Source organism: Synchiropus splendidus, chromosome 6, assembly GCF_027744825.2.
Source record: "Synchiropus splendidus isolate RoL2022-P1 chromosome 6, RoL_Sspl_1.0, whole genome shotgun sequence".
Taxonomy (NCBI): domain Eukaryota; kingdom Metazoa; phylum Chordata; class Actinopteri; order Syngnathiformes; family Callionymidae; genus Synchiropus; species Synchiropus splendidus.
Genome location: NC_071339.1, coordinates 27,311,038 through 27,328,294, shown reverse-complemented (window position 1 = coordinate 27,328,294; position 17,257 = coordinate 27,311,038). Strand labels below are relative to the sequence as shown.

The 17,257-nt window shown below is 43.9% G+C and overlaps 4 long non-coding RNA genes across 5 annotated transcripts; all 4 read left to right on the top strand.

Annotated features, from left to right (window-relative positions):
• The first annotated feature begins 283 nt into the window (after window positions 1–283).
• Window positions 284–1,957, top strand: LOC128761228 (uncharacterized). The gene is made up of 3 exons (XR_008414924.1): window positions 284–347; window positions 425–493; window positions 1,791–1,957. It is a non-coding gene; the product is annotated as an uncharacterized LOC128761228 (long non-coding RNA).
• Window positions 1,958–2,077: 120 nt separating this feature from the next.
• Window positions 2,078–2,477, top strand: LOC128760057 (uncharacterized). The gene is made up of 3 exons (XR_008414777.1): window positions 2,078–2,138; window positions 2,259–2,336; window positions 2,414–2,477. It is a non-coding gene; the product is annotated as an uncharacterized LOC128760057 (long non-coding RNA).
• Window positions 2,478–5,794: 3,317 nt separating this feature from the next.
• LOC128761205 (uncharacterized) lies at window positions 5,795–9,778 on the top strand. 2 transcript variants are annotated; one of them, XR_008414922.1, is made up of 4 exons: window positions 5,795–5,937; window positions 6,057–6,134; window positions 6,212–6,280; window positions 9,714–9,778. It is a non-coding gene; the product is annotated as an uncharacterized LOC128761205 (long non-coding RNA). The 2 variants fall into 2 exon arrangements; XR_008414921.1 differs by lacking the exon at window positions 9,714–9,778 and adding an exon at window positions 7,576–7,742.
• Window positions 7,895–8,262, top strand: LOC128761206 (uncharacterized). The gene is made up of 3 exons (XR_008414923.1): window positions 7,895–7,923; window positions 8,044–8,121; window positions 8,199–8,262. It is a non-coding gene; the product is annotated as an uncharacterized LOC128761206 (long non-coding RNA).
• Window positions 9,779–17,257: the final 7,479 nt, after the last annotated feature.

Genomic DNA, 17,257 nt, shown 5'->3' with positions numbered 1-17,257 from the left:
CAAAACAAAAAGAAAGAAATACTTGTGTGTGTGTGTGTGTGTGTGCTTGAAAAGATCACCCGGAACCCGGAAATCAGACACGACCGGGAAGTCATCCGGACCCTGTGGATGCTGATCATTCATTGAACGGGTCGCTCCAACTGTTCAACGGTGAGAGCAAAACATTCAGTTCAATAAAAAAAAGTATTTTAACCACAGTCTGTCGATGTATTTTATATTTAACTACCTATGTTTTTTGTTTTATTCAACGCCTGTGCGTATGAAAACAGACGATCAGTCAGAGGTCGAAGGAGTAGGGCACCCGCTCGTTGATTCTTTAACTCACCAGACGCCTCAGCTGATAGGAGGTGGGAAAAAACATTTTGGAGTGATAGTTTACGTTTCACTGCTGTATTTATTTATTTATTTTTTCACATGAAAACAGATACAAAGACAACGAGCACGCCACACCTTCTACCTGTCGCTTCAACACCAACACCAACACCAACGTTTGGTAAGATACGAATCTCAATTTTTTTCAACACATCTCTGCCGTTCAGTATCAGTTGAATGGTTGTATGTTCGCTATTATGTGTGTGTGTATGTGTGTGTGTGTGTGTGTGTGCGCGTACGTGCGTGCGTGCGTGTGTGTGTGCGTGTGTGTGTGTTTTATCTGTAATGCGGTTTGTCTATGTTCCGGCTATGTGCTTTTAGACGGTGTCATTTTACTATTGAAGGTGTTTGAGTAACTGTTGCTGCTAAGCGTCATTGTGATTTTAATACTATGCTTTAACGACGGCGGCCGCTAGAGGTCGTGATTTTACTAATTGTAATGTGCTTTAACGACGGCGGCCACTAGAGGTCGTGATTTTACTAACTGTAATGTGCTTTAACGACGGCGGCCACTAGAGGTCGTGATTTTACTATTTGTAATGTGCTTTAACGACGGCGGCCACTAGAGGTCGTGATTTTACTAATTGTAATGTGCTTTAACGACGGCGGCCGCTAGAGGTCGTGACTTAATTAACTGTAATTAGCTTTAACGACGGCAGCCACGAGAGGTCGTGATTTTACTAACTGCAATGTGCTTTAACGACAGCGGCCGCTAGAGGTCGTGATTTTACTAACTGTAATGTGCTTTAACGACGGCGGCCACTAGAGGTCGTGATTTTACTAACTGTAATGTGCTTTAACGACGGCGGCCACTAGAGGTCGTGATTTTACTAACTGTAATGTGCTTTAATGAGGGCGGCCACTAGAGGTCGGGATTTTACTAATTGTAATGTGCTTTAACGACGGCGGACGCTAGAGGTCGTGATTTTACTAACTGTAATGTGCTTTAACGACAGCGGCCGCTAGAGGTCGTGATTTTACTAACTGTAATGTGCTTTAACGACGGCGGCCGCTAGAGGTCGTGATTTTACTAACTGTAATGTGCTTTAACGACGGCGGCCACTAGAGGTCGTAATTTTACTAATTGTAATGTGCTTTAACGACGGCGGCCACTAGAGGTCGTGATTTTACTAATTGTAATGTGCTTTAACGACGGCGGCCACTAGAGGTCGGGATTTTACTAACTGAAATGTGCTTTAACGACGGCGTCCACTAGAGGTCGTGATTTTACTAATTGTAATGTGGTTTAATGACAGTATACACTAGTGATTTACTATTTGTTTTTACGCTTTAAATGTTGATCCTTAGTAGATCCCTGCATTTACACTCTGTTTATATTAATATCATATTAACTGCTATCCGAGGTTTTGCTTCTAGATTGTATTTACATTTGTATTGTTGTCGGTATTCTGTTTCAGCTCTCCCCTCTGGGTCGTGGCCTTTGTGGGAGACATCGACGCCGGTTTCCTCAGTACCTCTGGATCTACTATCCGGACCGTTCCCTGCTGAAGACTCGACGTCGGCATCTGGGCTATCCGCACCTCCACAGCCACCGTCGCCGACACCATCAGCACAGCCAGCAACCACAGACAAGCCGCGGACATCGCCCCGGATACCAAAACAAAAAGAAAGAAATACTTGTGTGTGTGTGTGTGTGTGTGCATGAAAAGATCACCCGGAACCCGGAAATCAGACACGACCGGGAAGTAATCCGGACCCTGTGGATGCTGATCATTCATTGAACGGGTCGCTCCAACTGTTCAACGGTGAGAGCAAAACATTCAGTTCAATAAAAAAAAAGTATTTTAACCACAGTCTGTCGATGTATTTTATATTTAACTACCTATGTTTTTTGTTTTATTCAACGCCTGTGCGTATGAAAACAGACGATCAGTCAGAGGTCGAAGGAGTAGGGCACCCGCTCGTTGATTCTTTAACTCACCAGACGCCTCAGCTGATAGGAGGTGGGAAAAAACATTTTGGAGTGATAGTTTACGTTTCACTGCTGTATTTATTTATTTATTTTTTCACATGAAAACAGATACAAAGACAACGAGCACGCCACACCTTCTACCTGTCGCTTCAACACCAACACCAACACCAACGTAAGATACGAATCTCAATTTTTTTCAACACATCTCTACCGTTCAGTATCAGTTGAATGGTTGTATGTTCGCTATTGTGTGTGTGTGTGTGTGTGTGTGTGCGCGTACGTGCGTACGTGCGTGCGTGCGTGCGTGTGTGTGTGTGTGCGTGTGTGTGTGTTTTATCTGTAATGCGGTTTGTCTATGTTCCGGCTATGTGCTTTTAGACGGTGTCATTTTACTATTGAAGGTGTTTGAGTAACTGTTGCTGCTAAGCGTCATTGTGATTTTACTACTATGCTTTAACGACGACGGACACTAGAGGTCGCGATTACTATTTCACACTGTGCCTTAACGACGGCGACCACTAGAGGTCGGGATTACTATTTTACACTATGCTTAAACGACGGCGGCCGCTAGAGGTCGTGATTTTACTAACTGCAATGTGCTTTAACGACGTCGGCCGCTAGAGGTCGTGATTTTACTAACTGTAATGTGCTTTAACGACGGCGGCCACTAGAGGTCGTGATTTTACTAACTGTAATGTGCTTTAACGACGGCGGCCACTAGAGGTCGTGATTTTACTAACTGTAATGTGCTTTAACGACGGCGGCCACTAGAGGTCGTGATTTTACTAACTGTAATGTGCTTTAACGACGGCGGCCACGAGAGGTCGTGATTTTACTAACTGTAATGTGCTTTAACGACGGCGGCCACTAGAGGTCGTGATTTTACTAATTGTAATGTGCTTTAACGACGGCAGCCACTAGAGGTCGTGATTTTACTAACTGTAATGTGCTTTAACGACGGCGGCCACTAGAGGTCGTGATTTTACTAATTGTAATGTGCTTTAACGACGGCGGCCACTAGAGGTCGTGATTTTACTAATTGTAATGTGCTTTAACGACGGCGGCCACTAGAGGTCGCGATTTTACTGTTATGTGCTTTAACGACGGCGGCCACTAGAGGTCGTGATTTTACTAATTGTAATGTGCTTTAACGACGGCGGCCGCTAGAGGTCGGGATTTTACTAATTGTAATGTGGTTTAACGACGGCGTCCACTAGAGGTCGTGATTTTACTAACTGTAATGTGGTTTAACGACGGCGGCCGCTAGAGGTCGTGATTTTACTAATTGTAATGTGCTTTAACGATGGCGGCTACTGGAGGTCGTGATTTTACTAACTGTAATGTGGTTTAACGACGGCGTCCACTAGAGGTCGTGATTTTACTTATTGTAAAGTGGTTTAATGAGAGTATACACTAGTGATTTACTATTTGTTTTTACGCTTTAAATGTTGATCCTTAGTAGATCCCTACATTTACACTCTGTTTATATTAATATCATATTAACTGCTATCCGAGGTCTTGCTTCTGGATTGTATTTACATTTGTGTTGTTGTCGGTATTCTGTTTCAGCTCTCCCCTCTGGGTCTTGGCCTTTGTGGGAGACATTGACGCCGGTTTCCTCAGTACCTCTGGATCTACTATCCGGACCGTTCCCTGCTGAAGACTCGACGTCGGCATCTGGGCTATCCGCACCTCCACAGCCACCGTCGCCGACACCATCAGCACCGCCAGCAACCACAGACAAGCCGCGGACATCGCCCCGGATACCAAAACAAAGAGAAAGAAATACTTGTGTGTGTGTGTGTGTGTGTGCGCGTACGTGCGTCCGTGCGTGTGTGTGTGTTTTATCTGTAATGCGGTTTGTCTATGTTCCGGCTATGTGCTTTTAGACGGTGTCATTTTACTATTGAAGGTGTTTGAGTAACTGTTGCTGCTAAGCGTCATTGTGATTTTACTACTATGCTTTAACGACGACGGACACTAGAGGTCGCGATTACTATTTCACACTATGCTTTAACGATGGCGACCACTAGAGGTCGGGATTACTAATTTACACCATGCTTTAACGACGGCGGCCACTAGAGGTCGTGATTTTACTAACTGTAATGTGCTTTAACGACGGCGGCCACTAGAGGTCGTGATTTTACTAATTGTAATGTGCTTTAACGACGGCGGCCGCTAGAGGTCGTGATTTTACTAACTGTAATGTGCTTTAACGACGGCGGCCGCTAGAGGTGGTGATTTTACTAACTGTAATTAGCTTTAACGACGGCAGCCACTAGAGGTCGTGATTTTACTAACTGCAATGTGCTTTAACGACGGCGGCCGCTAGAGGTCGTGATTTTACTAACTGTAATGTGCTTTAACGACGGCGGCCACGAGAGGTCGTGATTTTACTAACTGTAATGTGCTTTAACGACGGCGGCCACTAGAGGTCGTGATTTTACTAATTGTAATGTGCTTTAACGACGGCGGCCACTAGAGGTCGTGATTTTACTAACTGTAATGTGCTTTAACGACGGCGGCCGCTAGAGGTGGTGATTTTACTAACTGTAATTAGCTTTAACGACGGCAGCCACTAGAGGTCGTGATTTTACTAACTGCAATGTGCTTTAACGACGGCGGCCGCTAGAGGTCGTGATTTTACTAACTGTAATGTGCTTTAACGACGGCGGCCACGAGAGGTCGTGATTTTACTAACTGTAATGTGCTTTAACGACGGCGGCCACTAGAGGTCGTGATTTTACTAATTGTAATGTGCTTTAACGACGGCAGCCACTAGAGGTCGTGATTTTACTAACTGTAATGTGCTTTAACGACGGCGGCCGCTAGAGGTCGTCATTTTACTAACTGTAATGTGCTCTAACGACGGCGGCCACTAGAGGTCGTGATTTTACTAACTGTAATGTGGTTTAACGACGGCGGCCACTAGAGGTCGTGATTTTACTAACTGTAATGTGGTTTAACGACGGCGGCCACTAGAGGTCGTGATTTTACTAATTGTAATGTCCTTTAACGACGGCGGCCACTAGAGGTCGTGATTTTACTAACTGTAATGTGGTTAAACGACGGCGTCCACTAGAGGTGGTGATTTTACTAATTGTAATGTGGTTTAATGACAGTATACACTAGTGATTTACTATTTGTTTTTACGCTTTAAATGTTGATCCTTAGTAGATCCCTACATTTACACTCTGTTTATATTAATATCATATTAACTGCTATCCGAGGTCTTGCTTCTAGATTGTATTTACATTTGTATTGTTGTCGGTATTCTGTTTCAGCTCTCCCCTCTGGGTCTTGGCCTTTGTGGGAGACATCGACGCCGGTTTCCTCAGTACCTCTGGATCTACTATCCGGACCGTTCCCTGCTGAAGACTCGACGTCGGCATCTGGGCTATCCGCACCTCCACAGCCACCGTCGCCGACACCATCAGCACAGCCAGCAACCACAGACAAGCCGCGGACATCGCCCCGGATACCAAAACAAAAAGAAAGAAATACTTGTGTGTGTGTGTGTGTGTGTGCTTGAAAAGATCACCCGGAACCCGGAAATCAGACACGACCGGGAAGTCATCCGGACCCTGTGGATGCTGATCATTCATTGAACGGGTCGCTCCAACTGTTCAACGGTGAGAGCAAAACATTCAGTTCAATAAAAAAAAGTATTTTAACCACAGTCTGTCGATGTATTTTATATTTAACTACCTATGTTTTTTGTTTTATTCAACGCCTGTGCGTATGAAAACAGACGATCAGTCAGAGGTCGAAGGAGTAGGGCACCCGCTCGTTGATTCTTTAACTCACCAGACGCCTCAGCTGATAGGAGGTGGGAAAAAACATTTTGGAGTGATAGTTTACGTTTCACTGCTGTATTTATTTATTTATTTTTTCACATGAAAACAGATACAAAGACAACGAGCACGCCACACCTTCTACCTGTCGCTTCAACACCAACACCAACACCAACGTTTGGTAAGATACGAATCTCAATTTTTTTCAACACATCTCTGCCGTTCAGTATCAGTTGAATGGTTGTATGTTCGCTATTGTGTGTGTGTGTATGTGTGTGTGTGTGTGTGTGCGCGTACGTGCGTGCGTGCGTGTGTGTGTGCGTGTGTGTGTGTTTTATCTGTAATGCGGTTTGTCTATGTTCCGGCTATGTGCTTTTAGACGGTGTCATTTTACTATTGAAGGTGTTTGAGTAACTGTTGCTGCTAAGCGTCATTGTGATTTTAATACTATGCTTTAACGACGGCGGCCGCTAGAGGTCGTGATTTTACTAATTGTAATGTGCTTTAACGACGGCGGCCACTAGTGGTCGTGATTTTACTAACTGTAATGTGCTTTAACGACGGCGGCCACTAGAGGTCGTGATTTTACTAATTGTAATGTGCTTTAACGACGGCGGCCACTAGAGGTCGTGATTTTACTAATTGTAATGTGCTTTAACGACGGCGGCCGCTAGAGGTCGTGACTTAATTAACTGTAATTAGCTTTAACGACAGCAGCCACTAGAGGTCGTGATTTTACTAACTGCAATGTGCTTTAACGACAGCGGCCGCTAGAGGTCGTGATTTTACTAACTGTAATGTGCTTTAACGACGGCGGCCACTAGAGGTCGTGATTTTACTAACTGTAATGTGCTTTAACGACGGCGGCCACTAGAGGTCGTGATTTTACTAACTGTAATGTGCTTTAATGAGGGCGGCCACTAGAGGTCGTGATTTTACTAATTGTAATGTGCTTTAACGACGGCGGACGCTAGAGGTCGTGATTTTACTTACTGTAATGTGCTTTAACGACAGCGGCCGCTAGAGGTCGTGATTTTACTAACTGTAATGTGCTTTAACGACGGCGGCCGCTAGAGGTCGTGATTTTACTAACTGTAATGTGCTTTAACGACGGCGGCCACTAGAGGTCGTAATTTTACTAATTGTAATGTGCTTTAACGACGGCGGCCACTAGAGGTCGTGATTTTACTAATTGTAATGTGCTTTAACGACGGCGGCCACTAGAGGTCGGGATTTTACTAACTGTAATGTGCTTTAACGACGGCGTCCACTAGAGGTCGTGATTTTACTAATTGTAATGTGGTTTAATGACAGTATACACTAGTGATTTACTATTTGTTTTTACGCTTTAAATGTTGATCCTTAGTAGATCCCTGCATTTACACTCTGTTTATATTAATATCATATTAACTGCTATCCGAGGTCTTGCTTCTAGATTGTATTTACATTTGTATTGTTGTCGGTATTCTGTTTCAGCTCTCCCCTCTGGGTCGTGGCCTTTGTGGGAGACATCGACGCCGGTTTCCTCAGTACCTCTGGATCTACTATCCGGACCGTTCCCTGCTGAAGACTCGACGTCGGCATCTGGGCTATCCGCACCTCCACAGCCACCGTCGCCGACACCATCAGCACAGCCAGCAACCACAGACAAGCCGCGGACATCGCCCCGGATACCAAAACAAAAAGAAAGAAATACTTGTGTGTGTGTGTGTGTGTGTGCATGAAAAGATCACCCGGAACCCGGAAATCAGACACGACCGGGAAGTTATCCGGACCCTGTGGATGCTGATCATTCATTGAACGGGTCGCTCCAACTGTTCAACGGTGAGAGCAAAACATTCAGTTCAAGAAAAAAAAAGTATTTTAACCACAGTCTGTCGATGTATTTTATATTTAACTACCTATGTTTTTTGTTTTATTCAACGCCTGTGCGTATGAAAACAGACGATCAGTCAGAGGTCGAAGGAGTAGGGCACCCGCTCGTTGATTCTTTAACTCACCAGACGCCTCAGCTGATAGGAGGTGGGAAAAAACATTTTGGAGTGATAGTTTACGTTTCACTGCTGTATTTATTTATTTATTTTTTCACATGAAAACAGATACAAAGACAACGAGCACGCCACACCTTCTACCTGTCGCTTCAACACCAACACCAACACCAACGTAAGATACGAATCTCAATTTTTTTCAACACATCTCTACCGTTCAGTATCAGTTGAATGGTTGTATGTTCGCTATTGTGTGTGTGTGTGTGTGTGTGTGTGCGCGTACGTGCGTACGTGCGTGCGTGCGTGCGTGTGTGTGTGTGTGCGTGTGTGTGTGTTTTATCTGTAATGCGGTTTGTCTATGTTCCGGCTATGTGCTTTTAGACCGTGTCATTTTACTATTGAAGGTGTTTGAGTAACTGTTGCTGCTAAGCGTCATTGTGATTTTACTACTATGCTTTAACGACGACGGACACTAGAGGTCGCGATTACTATTTCACACTGTGCCTTAACGACGGCGACCACTAGAGGTCGGGATTACTATTTTACACTATGCTTTAACGACGGCGGCCGCTAGAGGTCGTGATTTTACTAACTGCAATGTGCTTTAACGACGGCGGCCGCTAGAGGTCGTGATTTTACTAACTGTAATGTGCTTTAACGACGGCGGCCACTAGAGGTCGTGATTTTACTAACTGTAATGTGCTTTAACGACGGCGGCCACTAGAGGTCGTGATTTTACTAACTGTAATGTGCTTTAACGACGGCGGCCACTAGAGGTCGTGATTTTACTAACTGTAATGTGCTTTAACGACGGCGGCCACGAGAGGTCGTGATTTTACTAACTGTAATGTGCTTTAACGACGGCGGCCACTAGAGGTCGTGATTTTACTAATTGTAATGTGCTTTAACGACGGCAGCCACTAGAGGTCGTGATTTTACTAACTGTAATGTGCTTTAACGACGGCGGCCACTAGAGGTCGTGATTTTACTAATTGTAATGTGCTTTAACGACGGCGGCCACTAGAGGTCGTGATTTTACTAATTGTAATGTGCTTTAACGACGGCGGCCACTAGAGGTCGCGATTTTACTAACTGTTATGTGCTTTAACGATGGCGGCCACTAGAGGTCGCGATTTTACTAACTGTAATGTGCTTTAACGACGGCGGCCGCTAGAGGTCGTGGTTTTACTAATTGTAATGTGCTTTAACGTCGGCGGCCACTAGAGGTCGTGATTTTACTAACTGTAATGTGCTTTAACGACGGCGGCCACTAGAGGTCGTGATTTTACTAATTGTAATGTGGTTTAACGACGGCGTCCACTAGAGGTCGTGATTTTACTAACTGTAATGTGGTTTAACGACGGCGGCCGCTAGAGGTCGTGATTTTACTAATTGTAATGTGCTTTAACGACGGCGGCCACTAGAGGTCGTGATTTTACTAATTGTAATGTGGTTTAATGACAGTATACACTAGTGATTTACTATTTGTTTTTACGCTTTAAATGTTGATCCTTAGTAGATCCCTACATTTACACTCTGTTTATATTAATATCATATTAACTGCTATCCGAGGTCTTGCTTCTAGATTGTATTTACATTTGTATTGTTGTCGGTATTCTGTTTCAGCTCTCCCCTCTGGGTCTTGGCCTTTGTGGGAGACATCGACGCCGGTTTCCTCAGTACCTCTGGATCTACTATCCGGACCGTTCCCTGCTGAAGACTCGACGTCGGCATCTGGGCTATCCGCACCTCCACAGCCACCGTCGCCGACACCATCAGCACCGCCAGCAACCACAGACAAGCCGCGGACATCGCCCCGGATACCAAAACAAAGAGAAAGAAATACTTGTGTGTGTGTGTGTGTGTGTGTGCGCGTACGTGCGTCCGTGCGTGTGTGTGTGCGTGTGTGTGTGTTTTATCTGTAATGCGGTTTGTCTATGTTCCGGCTATGTGCTTTTAGACGGTGTCATTTTACTATTGAAGGTGTTTGAGTAACTGTTGCTGCTAAGCGTCATTGTGATTTTACTACTATGCTTTAACGACGACGGACACTAGAGGTCGCGATTACTATTTCACACTATGCTTTAACGATGGCGACCACTAGAGGTCGGGATTACTAATTTACACCATGCTTTAACGACGGCGGCCACTAGAGGTCGTGATTTTACTAACTGTAATGTGCTTTAACGACGGCGGCCACTAGAGGTCGTGATTTTACTAATTGTAATGTGCTTTAACGACGGCGGCCGCTAGAGGTCGTGATTTTACTAACTGTAATTAGCTTTAACGACGGCAGCCACTAGAGGTCGTGATTTTACTAACTGCAATGTGCTTTAACGACGGCGGCCGCTAGAGGTCGTGATTTTACTAACTGTAATGTGCTTTAACGACGGCGGCCACGAGAGGTCGTGATTTTACTAACTGTAATGTGCTTTAACGACGGCGGCCACTAGAGGTCGTGATTTTACTAATTGTAATGTGCTTTAACGACGGCGGCCACTAGAGGTCGTGATTTTACTAACTGTAATGTGCTTTAACGACGGCGGCCACTAGAGGTCGACATTTTACTAACTGTAATGTGCTCTAACGACGGCGGCCACTAGAGGTCGTGATTTTACTAACTGTAATGTGTTTTAACGACGGCGGCCACTAGAGGTCGTGATTTTACTAATTGTAATGTGCTTTAACGACGGCGGCCACTAGAGGTCGTGATTTTACTAATTGTAATGTGCTTTAAGGACGGCGGCCACTAGAGGTCGTGATTTTACTAACTGTAATGTGCTTTAACGACGGCGGCCACTAGAGGTCGTGATTTTACTAATTGTAATGTGGTTTAACGACGGCGGCCACTAGAGGTCGTGATTTTACTAACTGTAATGTGCTTTAACGACGGCGGCCACTAGAGGTCGTGATTTTACTAATTGTAATGTGCTTTAACGACGGCGGCCACTAGAGGTCGTGATTTTACTAACTGTAATGTGCTTTAACGACGGCGGCCACTAGAGGTCGTGATTTTACTAATTGTAATGTGCTTTAACGACGGCGGCCGCTAGAGGTCGGGATTTTACTAATTGTAATGTGGTTTAACGACGGCGTCCACTAGAGGTCGTGATTTTACTAACTGTAATGTGGTTTAACGACGGCGGCCGCTAGAGGTCGTGATTTTACTAATTGTAATGTGCTTTAACGACGGCGGCTACTGGAGGTCGTGATTTTACTAACTGTAATGTGGTTTAACGACGGCGTCCACTAGAGGTCGTGATTTTACTTATTGTAAAGTGGTTTAATGAGAGTATACACTAGTGATTTACTATTTGTTTTTACGCTTTAAATGTTGATCCTTAGTAGATCCCTACATTTACACTCTGTTTATATTAATATCATATTAACTGCTATCCGAGGTCTTGCTTCTAGATTGTATTTACATTTGTGTTGTTGTCGGTATTCTGTTTCAGCTCTCCCCTCTGGGTCTTGGCCTTTGTGGGAGACATTGACGCCGGTTTCCTCAGTACCTCTGGATCTACTATCCGGACCGTTCCCTGCTGAAGACTCGACGTCGGCATCTGGGCTATCCGCACCTCCACAGCCACCGTCGCCGACACCATCAGCACCGCCAGCAACCACAGACAAGCCGCGGACATCGCCCCGGATACCAAAACAAAGAGAAAGAAATACTTGTGTGTGTGTGTGTGTGTGTGCGCGTACGTGCGTCCGTGCGTGTGTGTGTGTTTTATCTGTAATGCGGTTTGTCTATGTTCCGGCTATGTGCTTTTAGACGGTGTCATTTTACTATTGAAGGTGTTTGAGTAACTGTTGCTGCTAAGCGTCATTGTGATTTTACTACTATGCTTTAACGACGACGGACACTAGAGGTCGCGATTACTATTTCACACTATGCTTTAACGATGGCGACCACTAGATGTCGGGATTACTAATTTACACCATGCTTTAACGACGGCGGCCACTAGAGGTCGTGATTTTACTAACTGTAATGTGCTTTAACGACGGCGGCCACTAGAGGTCGTGATTTTACTAATTGTAATGTGCTTTAACGACGGCGGCCGCTAGAGGTCGTGATTTTACTAACTGTAATTAGCTTTAACGACGGCAGCCACTAGAGGTCGTGATTTTACTAACTGCAATGTGCTTTAACGACGGCGGCCGCTAGAGGTCGTGATTTTACTAATTGTAATGTGCTTTAACGACGGCGGCCGCTAGAGGTCGGGATTTTACTAATTGTAATGTGCTTTAACGACGGCGGCCACGAGAGGTCGTGATTTTACTAACTGTAATGTGCTTTAACGACGGCGGCCACTAGAGGTCGTGATTTTACTAATTGTAATGTGCTTTAACGACGGCGGCCACTAGAGGTCGTGATTTTACTAACTGTAATGTGCTTTAACGACGGCGGCCACTAGAGGTCGTCATTTTACTAACTGTAATGTGCTCTAACGACGGCGGCCACTAGAGGTCGTGATTTTACTAACTGTAATGTGTTTTAACGACGGCGGCCACTAGAGGTCGTGATTTTACTAATTGTAATGTGCTTTAACGACGGCGGCCACTAGAGGTCGTGATTTTACTAATTGTAATGTGCTTTAAGGACGGCGGCCACTAGAGGTCGTGATTTTACTAACTGTAATGTGCTTTAACGACGGCGGCCACTAGAGGTCGTGATTTTACTAATTGTAATGTGGTTTAACGACGGCGGCCACTAGAGGTCGTGATTTTACTAACTGTAATGTGCTTTAACGACGGCGGCCGCTAGAGGTCGTGGTTTTACTAATTGTAATGTGCTTTAACGTCGGCGGCCACTAGAGGTCGTGATTTTACTAACTGTAATGTGCTTTAACGACGGCGGCCACTAGAGGTCGTGATTTTACTAATTGTAATGTGGTTTAACGACGGCGTCCACTAGAGGTCGTGATTTTACTAACTGTAATGTGGTTTAACGACGGCGGCCGCTAGAGGTCGTGATTTTACTAATTGTAATGTGCTTTAACGACGGCGGCCACTAGAGGTCGTGATTTTACTAATTGTAATGTTCTTTAATGACAGTATACACTAGTGATTTACTATTTGTTTTTACGCTTTAAATGTTGATCCTTAGTAGATCCCTACATTTACACTCTGTTTATATTAATATCATATTAACTGCTATCCGAGGTCTTGCTTCTAGATTGTATTTACATTTGTATTGTTGTCGGTATTCTGTTTCAGCTCTCCCCTCTGGGTCTTGGCCTTTGTGGGAGACATCGACGCCGGTTTCCTCAGTACCTCTGGATCTACTATCCGGACCGTTCCCTGCTGAAGACTCGACGTCGGCATCTGGGCTATCCGCACCTCCACAGCCACCGTCGCCGACACCATCAGCACCGCCAGCAACCACAGACAAGCCGCGGACATCGCCCCGGATACCAAAACAAAAAGAAAGAAATACTTTTAGTTTTCAGCATTAGTCAATGTTTGAACTGTTTCTGCATTGTAGGCTAAATAATCAAAACACGTTAGTAGCTACAATATTATTTCGGGTTTAAACATTTTTGAAGTTATTTAACATCTTATGAAGAAGTTTTTCATTCTTGAAATATTTCTTAAAGATAAAACAGTAGAAAGAAAACACTTTTTAGTCTTCACTAATAGTTCAAACGACACAGCTACCCAACTCATGCACCATTTTTTCAAAATGCTTTTAAACAGATAATTTGAACTTGTTTGAGAAATACTTTTAGTTTTCAGAATAGAACAAAAGAAAGAAATACTTTTTGTTTTCAGAAAACAAGGTTGAGTGAACAATGATGAAACAAAAAAGAAAGAAATACTTTAGTTTTCAGCATTAGTTCAAATGACACAGCTATTCAACTCACATGAGTTTCTGTTGAATCAGTCTATTTAATTTTACACCCTGTGTGAGTTTGAAACGATGCATTTTTAGAGTCTGTGATAACCAGTTAATTTGCTGCGGAGGCGCGAGTTCTTTCCTGGACGGTTGAATCTTCAAAAGAGACAGTCTGAAGGCGGACCTCATTGTCTTCAGACAACATTGTTTAGGCTGTAGGAAATACACTTCTGTACCTTCCACGTGTTCGTTTTCTCGTGAGAATGACAACCAAAAACACCCCAACTTAAAATCCAAAAGAATTTACACCCTGACAGAGGCGTCTAATTACCCTAACAGAGCTCTGGGCCCGCAACTACACCTGGCTTTGCCTCAGCTCCGATGGTGTAGAGTGACAAAGACTATCTCAGGCCCTGACCCCTTTTATTACACATTTCAGTTCATTTTGGGGGTGCAGTCTCCACTGATTGATCCTGGTCTTCTTACGGTCCAGGTCGTCATGGGTCAAATTCCAGATCTTGTGCCGTCTCCACCACATCTGGAAACACCTTTAGAATATTCATACATCTGTCTTTAATTGGCGACAATGGCAGAGCGGATGACCCAAGCCATTCTTTTTTTGGCATCCTGCTTCTGTCACCATGTCCGTTCTCCATCTGATTATTTGTTTTACGTCGCCGCGGTTCATACCTCTGAGCTACCTAGCAGACATTGATCCTGGTCTTCTTATGGTCCAGGTCGTCATGGGTCAAATTCCAGATCTTGTGCTGTCTCCACCACATCTGGAAACACCTTTAGAATATTTATACATCTGTCTTTAATTGGCGACAATGGCAGAGTGGGTGACCCGATCCAAATCAACAAAGACGTCACCGAGGACCTACCCACACGGACGGAGTATTTAGGTGACCCGATTCAGACCACATTTTACATCAGTTCCGGGGTAACCTTCGCTGTTGACCAGACCTTCCAGAACTTCATCCTCCTTTCCAAAAGGACTCCAGACTACCCATGGATGCCTCTTCCTCTGCACGTCGTAGGTGAATATTTATCTGTTTATCTATCCATCTATCTATATCTATACAGTATACATATAAGTATATACATATATGTGTATCTATGTATTTACATTTACATATATAAGTATAATAAAAACGTTACGCCATGTTTATCACGTACCATGTCTCTTTTCATTGACAGACGTCGTCACTCATCTGTGTGACGTTCATTTAACGCAGAGTAATACTGGTAAAAATATTGAATTATTTTATAATTCGTTGTTAATATCTCTATTATGTGTTACAACAGCCGCACTTCTATTTTTCAGATATTATCGCCTCCGCGAATAACTTCCCGGAGACGCTGATCGGCGCTGAGGAGCTTGAGCGGTTAATGCGTGTAACTTTTGAAGACGGAGATGCCCGTGCGGATCTGTCGGCTGTGAATCCGAGAGCGAGTCTTCAAGACAGCGGCACCGAGGCTCAGAACACGCCGTGTATTATAATAATCGACAGCGAGGACGAGTTCGTCCGGGGCCGAGTACAGGAAATCGACTGAAGGGGAGTAACCAACGCTCTCTGAGCCGTAAGCGACGGTATAATTCGGCACGGAAGACAGGACCGGCGCGAGTCATTGGTGAGAAGGAGACAGCGATTCTAATCATAATTACGATGACTAGGTAAAGAACAGCGGTATTTATTAAGTGTATATACATGCGTATGTGTGTGTGTGCGTGTGTGTGTGTGTGTGTGTGTGTGTGTGTGTGTGTGTGTGTGTGTGTGTGTGTGTGTGTGTGTGTGTGTGCATGAAAAGATCACCCGGAACCCGGAAATCAGACACGACCGGGAAGTCATCCGGACCCTGTGGATGCTGATCATTCATTGGACGGGTCGCTCCAACTGTTCGACGGTGAGAGCAAAACAAAAAAAGTATTTTAAGCACATTCTGTTGATGTGTTTTATATTTAGCTACCTATGTTTTTGTTTTATTCAACGCCTGTGCGTATGAAAACAGACAGCCAGTCAGAGGTCGAAGGAGTAGGGCGCCCGCTCGTGGATTCTTTCACTCACCAGACGCCTCAGCTGATAGGAGGCGGGAAAAAACATTTGGAGTGATAGTTTACGTTTCACTGCTGTATTTATTTATTTATTTTTTCACATGAAAACAGATACAAAGGCAACGAGCACGCCACACCTTCTGCCTGTCGCTTCAACGCCACCACCACCGTTTGGTAAGATGTAAATCTCCATTTTTTTTTCAACACATCTCTACCGTTCAGTATCAGCTGAATGGCTGTATGTTCGCTATTATGTGTGTGTGTGTGTGTGTGTGTGTGTGTGAGTGTGTGTGTGTGTGTGTGTGTGTGTGTGTGTGTGTGTGTGTGTGTGTGTGTGGTTTAATGATGTGTCTGCAATTCGTTGTGTTAGAGCATCAAGGTGCCTGTTATCTGTAATGTGGTTTATCTATGTTCCGGCTTTATGCTTTTAGATAGCGTAATTTTATTATTGAAGGTGTTTGGGTAACTGTTACTGCTAAACAACATTGTGATTTTACTACTATGCTTTAACGGCGCCGGCCACTAGAGGTCGCGATTACTATTTACGCTATGCTTTAACGACGATGACCACTAGAGGTCACGATTACTATTTGCACTATGCTTTAACGTCACTGGTCGCTAGAGGTCGCAATTACTATTAACACTATGCTTTAATGACTGCGGCCACTAGAGGTCGTGATTACTATTTACACTATGCTTTAACGACGTTGACCACTAGAGGTCATGATTACTATTTGCACTATGCTTTAACGTCACCGGTCGCTAGAGGTCGCAATTACTATTAACACTATGCTTTAACGACGGCGGTCACTAGAGGTCGCGATTGCTATTTACACTGTGCTTTAACGATGATGACCACTAGAGGTAATTGTAATGTGCTTTAATACATATACACTATGTATTATACTATATACTATATATATATATATATATATATATATATATATATATATATATATATATATAGTATTCTTATACACTAATGATTCGTGATTTGCTATTTGTTTTTATGCTTTAAATGACGGTCCTGAGTAGGTCCATACATTGAGTTTTTTATTTATTTATTTTTAACGCTCTTTAGGATATGCTTCTGTTGTGATGATGGTTTTGTCCATGAGTATTGATATGTATGCTACACGTGTTGTTGTTTTATTATAGCCATCGCTAGAAAACAACACGGCTCAACACCGGTTATATGATTACGTAATTTTGTTTTTCCGCAGGTCGTATTTTTTCATATTGTACTAGGGTTATTTTCATACTACTCTGTTTATA